Below are 14686 nucleotides of genomic sequence, written 5' to 3' on the forward strand. Positions count from 1 at the left end.
GCGTGTGTGTGTGTATGTGTGTGTGTGGCAGAAGGCTCTCGGCTCATACACTCTTTGTGACTATAGGGGAGGCTGGGCCTGACTTCTTGCCCTCAGGCTCCTGAATTCCCAGAGATCTTGCTGACAGAGGTCCCTAGAGTGCAAGAGCAAGCTGGGATTGTTCAGGAAAATGGGCTTCCCAGGCTGGGGTGGCCAAGAGACCATTCATAAAAAACCAGGGAGCCCGTGCTTAGCAGTGAATGGCCCAGAAGCCAGGCAGTGTAGCTTTTCCAAGCAGGTAAATGTCCTCACCTGTGCCCTCATTGAGGCACTTCACCAAATACAGCAGCGGGTGGTGGGCGCCCATCGTGCAGGCGCTGTTGAAGAACTGCTGGTGATAGCAGCCCAAGTCTGTCTCGTGCTTGGATGGTAGGAACTGGTAAATATCCACCTGGTCACACAGCGTCATCATGATAATGACACCAAGTATCCCAGAGGATGGAGGCATCACTGAATCTCTTCTAGGGAGATTTCTTGCAGGATGTCCCACAACTCCCAAGGCACCTGGGACTTGAGGATGTAAAAGGGCAGATTGGGGTGCAGCTTATGATAGCTCTTGTAGTTATTAAAGAAATTATAGTCTGGATTCTGGTACCACTTTGAAATATCTGAATGATATATAGATGCGTCCCATACAATTAGGATTCCTTCATTGTACAGACTGTCTTTGAGGAAATGTCTTTTTGTGGTGACCAACTGAGAGTTCAGCAGGCGAATGGTAGTTTTGTGGCTACATCTTGATGGAAGTTGGCTGTGGGTGCCTCATTAAACCTCAAGACTGCATCATGACCATCTAGATCTCTGCCCAGTTGCGAGGACTTCAGAGATCCTGCTGACGAGAAAACAGCACACTTGCCCCAAGACGTGGCCTGGGTCCTAATGCTGCCCTCGGGCAGGTAACCCTTCTATGCAGAGGTACTGAAGAGAAAATCTGCGGTCTCCACTGTGGATACGTTCACATGGTCCAGGAGGTGGCAGCGCAGGGCCTCTGCACTGAACTTAATGGTGGGCCCTGGCCCCTTGTAGGACACTTTGTACTTTTTCATGCTTAAATAATTCTTCCAGGTGGTTTGCAGCCTGGGGATAAGGTTTTTGGAAAAGCTGTCATTGTTCCACACCTGGAAGGAGGCCTCTGGATAGCCTTGGCTGGGCCTCTGGGGTTGCTGAGGGCCTCACTGCCCCTGTGGGGGTCTTGGGTGCTGCTTGAGGATGCAGATTGGTAATAAGACCTCATGGCCACTTTCCCCAGACTCTTCACCATCTGGAATTTCTTGGTTTGAAATTTAAGGGAATCATAGTAATTCCCTTTCTTCTTTTTCCTTCACACACAGATGACCGCAAACAGGAGAAAGGCCAGGACAGAGCAGCTGAAGTTTTCTGCAGGTTGGTGTGAGCCAGGAGGAAGATGTGTTCAGGTAAGCCACTTCGTTCTGAGAAAGAAAGCAGGGAAGATTCTGGCTAGTGGCCCAGGGCTGTGGGCCCTCCAGGTCCTCAGGAACTAGCACTATTCTCTCTCTTTTTTTTTTTTTTTTTTTTTGAGACGGAGTTTCACTTGTCGCCCAGGCTGGAGTGCAGCCCCACGATCATGGTTCACTGCAAGCTCCGCCTCCTGGGTTCACGCCATTCTCCTGCCTCAGCCTCCTGAGTAGCTGGGACTATAGGCCCCCGACACAGCGCCCGGCTAATTTTTTTGTATTTTTAGTAGAGACGGGGTTTCACCGTGTTAGCCAGGATAGTCTCGAGCTCCTGACCTCGTGATCCACCCGCCTCGGCCTCCCAAAGTGCTGGGATTACAGGCTGAGCCACCACGCCTGGCTAGGAACTAGCACTATTCTCTATGGGAGAAAAGTTCGCTTTATTTGGCCTGGAGGCCAAGGCTTATTTTTCTCAAGATGATCAAAAACATCTCAGCTCTGGGACAGAACTCTGGCACCAGGGCTTGGGTCAGGCTCAAGGGGACCAGTTCATTTCAGATGGGCTCCATGACATTCACTGCTTTTCTCAGGACTGCTGGCTGCAGGGCTCTGCAAAACCAACTCTGTCCTTGCTCCCTGCACTCTGGGCTACAGAGGCTGCAGTTGCTCCACCCTACTTGGTTCTTGGTACCTCCCTCTGTTAACACTGGGCAGTGCCCCAGACGTCTTCCCCTGCCAGGCCCTGCCCAGGACGTCCCTTCCCCAGGTGCCTGCGGAATATGTGCTTGGCAGGGGCAGGAGAACCAGGGGGCTGGGAGCCCCAGAAGGGAATCCTAGAGAAGGTGTCTGCTGGGGAAGAACTGGCACAGAGGCTGCATGGTGGAGGAGACCAGAAGACTGGGGAAGGAGGAGAGGCTGGAAGAGGGGAAGAAGAGCGGGGTGGAGGGGCAGGAAGTCAGCTGCATTCTTCTAATTTAGGTCCAGATGTGACTACCAATGGTACGACAGATAAATAACACTCTCAAAAAAAGAAAAAAATCCAGTTGTTGAAAGAAGGATGGAAGAACCTCAATAAAAAATAACACTGTAACAGGAGAGAAGCAGAACATCAAAAGGTGGTCACCAGTTCACAGCACACATTACCTCCCTGCAACACAGGAGCAGCAAGCACAAGTGCTCTCGGCTTGGGCAGCAGACACTGTTCTTCAGTTAGCCCGCTTCATTGTCTCTGGGCTGCTCCCTTTGCCCATCCTCTTTGTCCATTGTCCTCCGTGATCACATCTAAAGTGTTTCTGGGATGGATTCCCCTTCTGAATTCTGCACAGCTTTAGCAGCTCATTTCCTGTTGATGCAAGATCTGAGAGCTGAGGATGCCTTAAGGTTATGCCAGCCATACTTGCTAGTCATAAGACTCATTTGGAGTGCTCATTAATACTTTAGTTCCCAGCACTGATTTTTACCCTAATGAAGGAGAAGATCCTGGGAAATTGTCTTTGCCTGGATTCCCTAGAAAATAGAGCAAGAGGCAAACGTTTCGTGGGAGAGCCTTAATGGGAGGTGCAATCCTAGGGTAACAAAACTTAGGGACCAGGGGAAGGAAGGCAGGGAAATGCAAGATGGTGTATTACTGAGCTGACCACAGCTGCACAAGAAAACATAGCTTGTTGTGGCCAGGCGTGGTGGCTCACGCCTGTAATCCCAGCACTTTGGTAGGCTGAGGCGGGCAGATCACCTGAGGTCGGGAGTTCGAGACCAGCCTGGCCAACATGGCAAAACCCTGTCTCTACTAAAAATACAAAAATTAGCCGGGCGTGGTGGCACACACCTGTAATCCCAGCTACTCAGGAGACTAAGGCAGGAGAATCGCTTGAACCTGGGAGGCGAAGTGAGCCGAGATTGTACCACTGCACTCCAACCTGGGGGACAGAGCAAGACTCTGCCTCCAAAACAAAAAGAATTAAATACTAGAAATTACAAATACTAGAACTGAAATGAAATGATAGTTTTAGGCCAGCTCTAATAGAACTGTCTGTAGTGATGGAAATGCTCTGTATTTGCATTGCTCAAATGCAAAGGAAGCGCCTTCTCCCTTCTCTTGCCTTACAATCTACAAATCAGGGAGATCTAATAGGCCAGGCTAGGCACAGTGGCTCATGCCTATAATCCCAACACTTTGGGAGTCTGAGGTGGGCAGATCACTTGAGGTCAGGAGTTCAAGACCAGCCTGGTCAACATGGTGTAACCCCATCTCTACCAAAAAAAAAAAAAAAAAAAAAAAAACAAAAAAAAGTACAAAAAAGATTAGCTGGGGGCGTGGTGGCAGGGGCCTGTAATCTCACCTACTCAGGAAGCTGAGGCAGGAGAATCGCTTGAACCCGGGAGGCAGAGGTTGCAGTGAGCCGAGATTGCACCACTGCCCTCCAGCCTGGGAGACAGAGCAAGACCCTGTCTCCAAAAAAAAAAATCGATATATATCTATATATATATAGATATATGCACACATAATACACATAATAAAAAGAAAACACTGACCAAATCAAATTCAAAGTGTGGACCTTGTTTGTAACCAACTGTATCTTAGCCTGGGTTCTCCAGAAAGCATAATCTGATACAAAGGCTATGTGGGAAGGTTTTATGAAGGAGATCTCAGGGAACAGGAGAGCAGGGTGGTGATTTAAATAGGGAAGCTGGGAAAACCAATGCAAGGAAGCATGATTACGTTGGCCACCACTAAGAGTGATTCTTTAATCCCAAAGGACCTCTGACAAGCTGCATGTGGTGTGTTTTAGGACTGTTGATCTAGGAAGGAAAGGGGGAAGCAGTTAAGGAGGGTTCTTATTTCCCATTGGTCAAAGTTTGCCTCTAGGAGTGCTAAGACCATGGGCATGCCTGGGTACAGAGCTGATTTCCACTGTATCCCATTCTGCAGCATTAAAGAGAAGTCCTGAGGAAGTGTCAGGCTATAGCTGTGTGAAGCTGGTGAGAGTCTATACAGAATTGAGGCAGCAATGGCTGGATTAAGACGCAAGTGAGCTCGAGAGGTTCTGGAGTAATGCGCAGAAGTTATGCACTGATACAAACTGTGCTCAAATGACAAAAGATTGGCCATGTTATGTGCCGGTTTAAAAATGTTCACTAGCTCTTTGACATTTCTCTCTTTAAAAGGTGGCGGCTTGCCAGGCACAATGGCTCACAGCTGTAATCCCGGCACTTTGGAAGACTGAGGTGGGTGGATCACCTGAGGTCAGGAGTTTGAGACTAGCTTGGCCAACATGGTAAAACTCCCATCTCTACTAAAAACACAAAATTAGCCGGGCGTGGTGGCTCATGCCTATAATCCCAGCTACTCGGGAGGGTGAGGCAGGAGGATGGCTTGAACCCGGGAGGTGAAGGTTGTAGTGAGCCGAGATTGTGCCATTGCATGCCAGCCTGGGCAACAAGTGCAAATTCTGTCTCAAAAAAAAAAAAAAAATGGTGGAACCTGATTTCCCTCTCTTGAGTGTGGTAGGACTTAATGACTCACTCCTAATGAATACAGAAGTATGTCCCCCAAGACTAGGTCATAAGAGGCTTTGCAACTTTCTCCTTGCTCTGTTTCAGATCAGTGGCACTGGGAGAAGGTCACTCCAGCAGCTCTGTGGAGAGATTCATAGAGCCAGAAACTGGTGCCTCCTGCCAACAATTTAAGAGCCATAGGTGTGAGCCACCTTAGAACAGATCCTTTAGCCTCTGTTGAGGCTTCAGATGACTGTAGCCCAAGCTGACAATTTGACTGAAAGACCTCAGACCAGGACACCCAGATAAGCCACTCCTGAAGTTCTGATTCACAGAAATTGTGTGAGATAATAAGTGTTTATTCCTGCTTTAATTTGCTAAAATAAATTAATTGTTGAAGTGACCCAGGTATTGCATTCATTGTACTATTCTCTCTACTTTTGTGTATGTTTGGCATTTTCTATCATTAAAACTTAAATATTGGATTCCTATATTGCATCATTATATAACAATGTCCAGGTGGACTAAAGACTATCTCTAAAAAGTAAAAGTTTAAGATGCCTAACTATCATTTTTGTTAGCACAAGATAAAGATTTCTTCTTTCTTTTCTTTTCTTTCTTTTTTTTTTTTTTGAGAAGGAGTCTCACTCGGTCGCCAGGCTGGAGTGCAGTGGCGCCATCTTGGCTCACTGCAACCTCAGCCTCCCGGGTTCAAGCGATCCTCCTGTGCCACCCTCCCAAGTAGCTGGGACTACAGGTGCGTTCCACCATGCCCAGTTAATTTTTGTATTTTTAGTAGAGATGGGATTTCACCATGTTGGCCAGGATGGTCTCCATCTCTTGACCTTGTAATTGCCCACCTTTGCCTCCCAAAGTGCTGGGATTATAGGTGTGAGCCACTGTGCCTGGCCAAGATAAGAATTTCTTAAATAAGACACAAAAAGCAGAGACTATAAAGAATAGATTGATAAATTTGTCTATATTAAAAATGGAAATACTGGCCAGGTGTGGTGGCTCACGCCTATAATCCCAACACTTCGGGAGGCCGAGGTGGGCAGATCACTTGGGGTCAGGAGTTTGAAACCAGCCTGGCCAACATGGTGAAACCCTGTTTCTACTAAAAATACAAAAATTAGCTGGATGTAGTAGTGAGTACCTGTAATCCCAGCTACTCAGGTGGCTGAGGCAGAAGAATTACTTGAACCCAGGAGGTGAAGGTTGCAGTAAGCCAACGACTCTGCACTCCAGCCTGGGTGACAGAGTGAGACTCTGTCTCAAAAAAAAAAAAAAAAAAAAGAGAAGAAAATAAATATTTATTAAACAATACCACAGAGAAAGTTAAAAGGTGAACCACAACCTGGAAAAATAGCCATACATATAATGAAGAAAAGATTAGTAACTGGATATTGGATATATAAGTAACACTTATGAATCAATATGAAAAAGATAAACAACCTAATAGAAAAATGGGGAAAGACTATGAATATATAATTCACAGAAGAGAGACTCAAATGGCCAATAAACAAATAACAGATTGATCAACCAGGATCTGAATCTCTGTGTTGGCAGAGTAATTAACATCCTCTCCCCTAGTGACCCTCAACAATGGCTGACTGGCGTTGGTGTATAAAAACCCCAAATATGCCAGCCACCTTCCCTCTCTCATTTTCCAGAGTTTTTCCTTGAAATTGAGCTCTAATTGCTCACAATAATAACTGGCTTGATACTGCACCCTGTACTGACCGCCTTTCCTCCTTCCTTGCCTCACTTCCTTCCACCCCTACCTGCTTCCTCAGATGATGTCCCACATTAACCTTGAATCCCTGCCTCAGGGCTTTCTTCTGGGGGAACCTAAACTAACATAAAATTGTTCAAGCTTCCTTGCCTGAATCAAACAGATTCTGAGTCCCTAGCAGCTCTGTGGGAACTTTCCACATTAAAAAAACACCAAAAAACAAAAAATGACAGCCTCCCTTAAAATGCATATGGGAGACAGGGCCTGTTGGCTGGGGGCCCAGACTATGGCCACAGTCACAGACTTCAAAGCTGCCTCAAGCCTGGGACTCCAGCTCGTGGACATTCTGCAGGTCTGCTTTCTTTCTGTCCTCTTTGAACCTTGTCCATAATCAGTGCCCTTGGCCCTGCCTTGCTAGGGTTCATAGCTAAACTCTCCCTGTTCCTTGAGCCATTTTTGATACGCGGATCTGACTGCAGTCTGTTTAACATGGTAAACACTGCAATCTGGGCCATATCTCTAGTCACAGGCTTTTGGTCAGCCAGTTCCACAGACAGGGTTATGTGTCACCTATCCCCCATTTTGGGGTTCCTGCCACAGTCACAGCGCAAGTGAATGCAAGAACCACTTCACCATAAAAAAGGCTGCCTCGGCCGGGCGCGGTGGCTCAAGCCTGTAATCCCAGCACTTTGGGAGGCCGAGACGGGCGGATCACGAGGTCAGGAGATCGAGACCATCCTGGCTAACACGGTGAAACCCCGTCTCTATTAAGAAATACAAAAAACTAGCCGGGCGAGGTGGCGGGCGCCTGTAGTCCTAGCTACTTGGGAGGCTGAGGCCGGAGAATGGCATGAACCTGGGAGGCGGAGCTTGCAGTGAGCCATGATCGTGGGGCTGCACTCCAGCCTGGGTAACAGAGGGAGACTCCGTCTCAAAAAAAAAAAAAAAAAAAAAAAAAAGGCTGCCTCACTGCCAGTGGCTTCTCAGATAATGGGAGTTGGTGCCAGTGGCTTTGGCAGCAACATGAGATAGGGACCTCTGTACAGGCATCAGAGGCCTTGATCATGACCTTGGCAGTGGTCTGTATCAGGGCCTTGAGTAAGCACGAGATGGTGCTTCTGGTGGTGCCAGGACAATGTACTTGTTTCTTTCTTTTTTTGAGATGGAGTTTTACTCTTGTCGTCCAGGCTGGAGTGCAGTGGCATGATCTTGGCTCACTGCAACCTCCACCTCCTGGGTTCAAGCAATTCTTGTGCCTCAGCCTCCCTAGGAGCTGGGCTTATAGGTGCACACTGCCACACCTGGCTAATTTTTTGTATCTTTAGTATAGTCAGGGTTTTGCCATGTTGGGCAGGCTGGTCTCAAACTCCTGAGCTCAGGTGATCCGCCCGCCTCGGCCTCCCAAAGTGCTGGGATTACAGGCGTGAACCACTGTGCCCAGCCAATTTCTTTAGTTAACAATTAGAATACTTATCTGCTCTTATTAAGAAAAAACCAAATGTCTTCCTCTTGAGACTCTCTCTTTTCCACTGAATAAACCCAAGAAATCTGGGGCTTATTCAGTCTAAAACAGCCAGTTCAGCTTCCAAACGAGTCAGCCAAGCCAGGGTTGTGCATCTAACTTGTGAAAAACAGGTCACCTGGAGCGGACACTGTCTGAGAGCCACCCCACATCTACATGGAGATGGCACAAAGGAATGTTGCCAGCTATGGCAACCGTGAAAATTCATTGTTCAGCTCTCCTGCTGTGGGGAGCGGAGTTGACTGGCAGCCCCAGCTGCTCCCCCTCCGGGTCCCCCACTGCATTTGTGCTAATGCAGGCTGATTCCTACAAGATGCTGCTGCTCTGACAGACAACTCTGGCTCCAGGACTCCCCACTGGCCTGGGAGACCCTTCATTGAAACTGCACTGAGATCTGACACCCTTCTTAACCAATCTTTTCTTCCCACTTTCCTTCACAGCTGTCAGATTTTTATTCCTGTCTGAATCCTCTCTTGCCATTTCCTGTTTCCTTCCCCTTTATCCTTCACAGACGTTTCCCCCAATAAATCCCTTGTATGTCTAATTTGGTTTTGGCATCTGCTTCTCAGTAGACCTCCCAGGCGTACATGGTGCTGGAGCTGGTTCCCATTGGCTTGTGAGGGCTGAGCCTATGTCTCTCTTTCCAATTCCACACTCAGTGACATCATCATGGGAGCTCGAAATAGGTCATGGTGGGAGTATTTACACCATAGAAATCAACTAGTGCTACGCATGAAGGCTTTTTCTTCCCAGTGAGCTGGTTCCTAAACATTTATCAGCAAACCTCTGGTATCTACCCAATAGAAATGTATACGTATACTCACCAAAATACCTGTATTTGATTTCCAGATGATCATAGCACCATGATTCATAGTAATCTCAAACTGGAAACTACCCAAATGTCCATCAGCAGCAGAATTAATCAATAAATTGTTACATCATGATGTTTGTATATAAATTTCTATTTTATTTTATTTTTTTAGACAGGGTTTCCCTCTGTCACTCAGGCTGGAGTGCAGTGGTGTGATCACTGCAGCCTCAAACTCCTGGTCTCAAGTGATCCTCCTGGCTCAGCCTGTCAAGTAGCTTGGACTACAGGTGTATGCCACCATGCTCTGCTAATTTTTATTTTTATTTTTGAGACAGCTTCTTGCTCTGTTGCTCAGGCTAGAGTACAGTGGTACGATCATGGCTCACTGCAGCCTCGATCTTCTAGGCTCCAGAAATCCACCCACCTTGGCCTCTCAAAGTGCTGGGATTAGCTGGGCGGGGTGGCTCACGCCTGTAATCCCAGCACTTTGGGAGGCCGAGGTGGGCGGATCATGAGGTCAGGAGATCGAGACCATCCTGGCTAACACAGTGAAATCCCATCTCTATTAAAAATATAAAAATTAGCCGGGTGTGGTGGCGGGCGCCTGTAGTCCCAGCTACTTGGGAGGCTGAGGCAGGAGAATGGCATGAACCTGGGAGGCGGAGCTTGCAGTAAGCCGAGATCACGCCGCTGCACTCCAGCCTGGGCGATAGCAAGATTCCATCTCAAAAAAAAAAAAAAAAAAAAAGTGATTACAGGTGAGCCACCATACCCAGCCTGTTTTTTTTTTTTCTTTTTCTTTTCTTCTTCTTCTTTTTAAATACAAGCTATTCCAATGGCGTGAGGAAAGAGAGGAATTTTGATACCCTTTTTCATTTCTGCCTCCTGGAGCATAGATCAGTGTTTGGTACACAGCAATCACTCAAAAAATGTAAGTTGCTTAAATGAATACACTGAATGAATTGACTGCCTGTGTAGTGTGTGAAGTGGGCTGAATGGTGGCTCCCCCAAAAGATACGTCCATGTTCTAATCCTTGGAACCTCTGGATGTTACTGTATTTGGAAATAAAGGTCTTTGCAAATGTTGCCAGGCACGTTGGCTCATGCCTGTAATCCCAGCACTTTGGAGGCCAAGGCGGTAGAATCACCTGAGGTCAGGAGTTCCAGACCAGCCTGGCCAACATGGTGAAACCCCGTCTCTACTAAAAAGTACAAAAATTAGCTGGGTGTGGTGACGGTTACCTGTAGTCCCAGCTACTTGGGAGGCAGGAAAATCACTTGAACCCAGGAGGTAGAGGTTATAGTGAGCCAAGATGGTGCCATTGCACTCCAGTCTGGGCAACAGAGTGAGACTCCGTCTTAAAAAAAAAAAGGTCTTTGCAAGTGTAATTAATTAAGGATCTTGAGGTGAGTTCATCCTGGATCATCCAGGTGGGCCCTAAATCCAATAAATGTCCTTATAGGACATACACACAGAAGACGGACATAGAGGGGTAGGTGATGTTAAGATGGAGGCAGATAGGGGATTTGTGGCCGCAAGCCAAGGAAGCCAAGGAATGTGGACAGCCACCAGGAGCTGGAACAGGCAGGGAAGTGTTCTTCCCTAAAGTCTCCAGGAGCCTAGCCTGCTGATACCCTGATTTCAGACTTCCGGTCTCCGGAACTGTGAGAGAATACATTTCTGTAGGTTTGTTTTTGTTGTTGTTTTAAAACTTTTATTGTTTTTAGCAGTAATCATGTGTGCTCATTTTAGGAATATGGAATACACAAGTAAGCAGATGAAAAAAAAATCTTTTATAATCCTCTGTGGAGAGATTGTAACTTTTGTCTTTCACCCTTCACAAGTTTTTTTTTTTTTTTTTTTTTTTGAGATGGAGTCTTGCTCTGTCGCCTGGGCTGGAGTGCAGTGGCTGGATTTCAGCTCACTGCAAGCTCCGCCTCCCGGGTTCACGCCATTCTCCTGCCTCAGCCTCCAGAGTAGCTGGGACTACAGGCGCCCGCCACCTCGCCTGGCCAGGTTTTGTATTTTTTAGTAGAGACGGGGTTTCACCGTGTTAGCCAGGATGGTCTTGATCTCCTGACCTCGTGATCCGCCCGTCTCGGCCTCCCAAAGTGCTGGGATTACACCTTCACAAGTTTTTATGTGCATGTATGTAATATCCAAATGTACTCTTACCTTTCAAAAATGTCATTCACAACTGGGCGTGGTGGTGCGTGCCTGTAGTCCCAGCTACTGGAAGGCTGAGGCAGGAGGAGTTTCAGCCCAGGAGTTTAAGGTTGTAGTGTGCGATTATCACATCTGTGAATTGACACTGCACTCTAACCTGGGCAATGGAGCAGGACCCTGTCCCTAAAAACTAAAAATTAAAATGATATTCACATATCACTTAGTAACCCTTTTTTCATTTTATATGCTGTCAGGAACCTCTTTTTTTTTTTTTTTTCTTTTTTTACAAATGAGTAAAGCTCTTCTATAAAAGAGATTTGAAGATTGGTCCAAATACGGTAAATAATGAGATGAAGATAAGTGATGTACCTAAAACCACTAACAACAACAGGTTAAAAGTAGAAAGATGGACAAAGGTATATCAGGAAAATGCTGATAAAAAGAAAGTTATATGGCATTGTTAATATCACATAAAATAAAAATAAAGGAAATTGCATTAAATAGGGGCAATGATGGTTATGATCAACCTTCCAGTACATCCCTACAAGTTTGTTTCTTACTCTCCTTATCTCGCCTATTTCATCCACTTCTCCAAACATATCTTTATTGCTTAAATGCCTCTTATGTACATCTTTATATTCTGGAGAGATGGAATTAACCTTTCTCTAAAAGTTCCTTCTGCGTTTTCCTCTGACTTTTCCTCAAAATTTGGTTCACTATTTTCTGGCCTTCCTTCCATTGTTGGACAGGGTTTCATCTTATGTCTGTGGGGTTTCTCTTTCTTCCTTCCATTCCTTCTTTTTCCTTCCTTCCTTCTTTCCTTTCTTTTCCCTCCTTCCTTCTTTCCTTTCTTTTTTCCTGCTTATTCCCCTTTGAGTGCAATAACTTCTGGCACTGATCAGGTAAGTTTCTTTCTCCTCTTTGTCTAGTCTTGGATAGTGCTAAGAATAACAGGCCTGCAAAATTTCCACAAGTTGATTCCTCCCTTTGTTGGCCCCCAGCACCTTCGCCTACACTGCTGAAGGAAGCTGGTACCCAGGGGGGAACAAGAACCAGACTAGTAGGACTTCTGCACATGTCAACTCTTAAATTTCTATAGTTTCATGCCACCAAGTTTGTGGAAATTTATTATAGCGGTCACAGGAAACTAATATGTTATCTGTAATTAGGAGAAATTCTAATGGATTTTAATCTGAAAGGATGGCTTCAGTTTGGGAACTTCTAATTTGAAGTCCTTCGTGGCCATATTTAGCAAAGTCATTTGTCTTTTAACAGTAGTACTGTTTTCATAATATCTGTACACAAGAGAAACTTTTTGTTCTCTGTTGTAGAAATTTGGGGGAGGGGGCATGAATCTAGCTCATTCAATAGAAATTTCAAGTCTTTTGCCTTTAAATTGATGCACTCATCCCAATGCAGGGTCGTGTCCCTTGAGCTGATATACAGGTCAACTCCTGAACTTGTAGGACTTGTATGAGGAGGCCACCAGGAGCTCTGCCCACAGCTCAGAGGTATAACTTTATGCTCCCAGATCAGGGACTCCTAAACACTTTCCCTTACAGTCTGCCAACGACTATCGGCATCTTATGCTTGTTGGTTGACAGTGGGATATCCATTGGAACTTTCGATGGCACTTTATTCCTACCTAGAATCCTCTCAGTTGTGTTTGTTCCAAACCTTCAGGATCAACCTCTTTCACAGGCAACATAGTACCTTACATTCTAGGTGAGATTTTAACATCTATAATCAGAGAATTCCTTGGTCTCACATTGACTAAAAGTATAAGGAGAACTTTGGGACAATAAAATATATCGATGTTTCAAACCGTGCAGAATGAGGACCGGTGATGTTTGGGGGAAAGTCAGATGGTCAATCAGATCTTATTTGAGCAGTATTCAATCTTTGCTATCTAGTAGATATTTGATAAACAAACATTTGTTATATGTATTACATACACATGGAGCTATCCATTTGTATCTATTGGTACCCCTCCCAAATTTCCTTTATAGGATCCTTCTTACTGCTGTGAATGTTGTCTGCTGAAAGAGATGTGTCTACAAAATGCTGCTCCCTTACCTCAAAGTGGAATCAATCCTATGGTACAATTCATGCTCTAGGGCTCTCCATAGGATCAGGCTGCAACTTAACTCTAGATAAGACCAGACCACATCCTTTCTCAACTTCCTCCTGGGCTGTATCTTGCTGCCTTCACTGTGTTTCTTCCGAGAGCAATCTTCCAATAAACTATGCACTCAGATCCTGTTTCAGGATTCTGACTCTAGGGAATCTGACCAAAGACACTGCATGAGTAAAAGTCAAAAATTATAAAATCTATCTATGTCCATGACTCGGAGACAATGCAAGCAAAGATACAGGAAGGGATGGCAGGAAATCAGAAAAAGGGCCAAGGTGAGTAAGATGCCTTACTTGAGTGAAAAAGAATAGGCACAGGCACCTTCAAACCAGCCTGCACTAACCAAGTGGATACAAACCCTTTTGCTCTTGCAGTTGGCAAGAACTGTTATTTTAGTGTCTGGACTTAGAGCAATTTGTATCAAAGCCTGGGTGTTCTTTGCCACTGGCATTACAGTTTCTGGGACCTGGAAATGACCACCATGATAAGGACCAGTGGAAAAAAAGGGATTTCAGGCAGAAGAGCTGCATAATCTTTGTGATAAGGCACGTGGGGTCCAACAGAAGCACTTCTGAAGCTACGATGACTACGGCAACCTCCTCTATGAGAAGCAACTGGACAATGATACTAGTGTATTACATATAGATGACTAGTTGTAGATTATATATTTATATACAATTATACTGTCATTCTTAATTCTTAATCAAGTCCCCATCATGAGACTTATTCTTGTCCTTGGAGGAACCAGGATACAGAGTATTCTGGTAATTTATTGTTGTGTAACAAACTGTCCCCAGTTGGCTCATGGCTTAAACAAGTACACTCATTTATTTTGCTTACGTATCTGCAGTTTGGGGTGGGTTCAGCAGGAACAGCACCCCCCTGCTTCATGATTGTATGAGGTCCCAACTGGGAAGACTTGAATGGCTGGGGGCTGGCTTCCTCACAGCCTGGTGGTCTCAGGGTAGCTGGACATCTTTTATGGAAGCTGGCTTTCCCAGAGCAAGTGTTCCAAGACACTTCAGGAGGAAGCTGCAAGACTTCTTATGACCTAGCACAAGGTCCCATTTCTGGGACCTCACAAATCCCAGTACATCACTTCCACCATAGTCTATCAGTCAAGCAAATCACTAAGGCCAGGCTAGATTCAAAAAGTAGGGTAGGGCTGGGGGTGGGGGTGGGGCCAAGGATTAGACCTGATCTCTCCATAGAAGGAATGTAAGAGAATTTGCAGCCATCTTTAATCTGTCACACAGACGTAGAATGTGTAGGGGACTCTTTGATAAACGCAGTAAAGGAAAAAGAACATAGCAGGTAAGATTTTGTTTCTTTAATTGTTTTTAGAGACAGGGTCTTGATCTGTTGCCC

The 14686-nt window shown here is 45.7% G+C and overlaps 1 pseudogene; it reads right to left on the minus strand.

The window, feature by feature from the left end:
• Positions 1–229: 229 nt before the first annotated feature.
• Positions 230–12261, minus strand: LOC112632492 (annotated as a pseudogene).
• Positions 12262–14686: the final 2425 nt, after the last annotated feature.

The sequence above is a fragment of the Theropithecus gelada genome, chromosome 10, assembly GCF_003255815.1.
Source record: "Theropithecus gelada isolate Dixy chromosome 10, Tgel_1.0, whole genome shotgun sequence".
Lineage (NCBI taxonomy): Eukaryota > Metazoa > Chordata > Mammalia > Primates > Cercopithecidae > Theropithecus > Theropithecus gelada.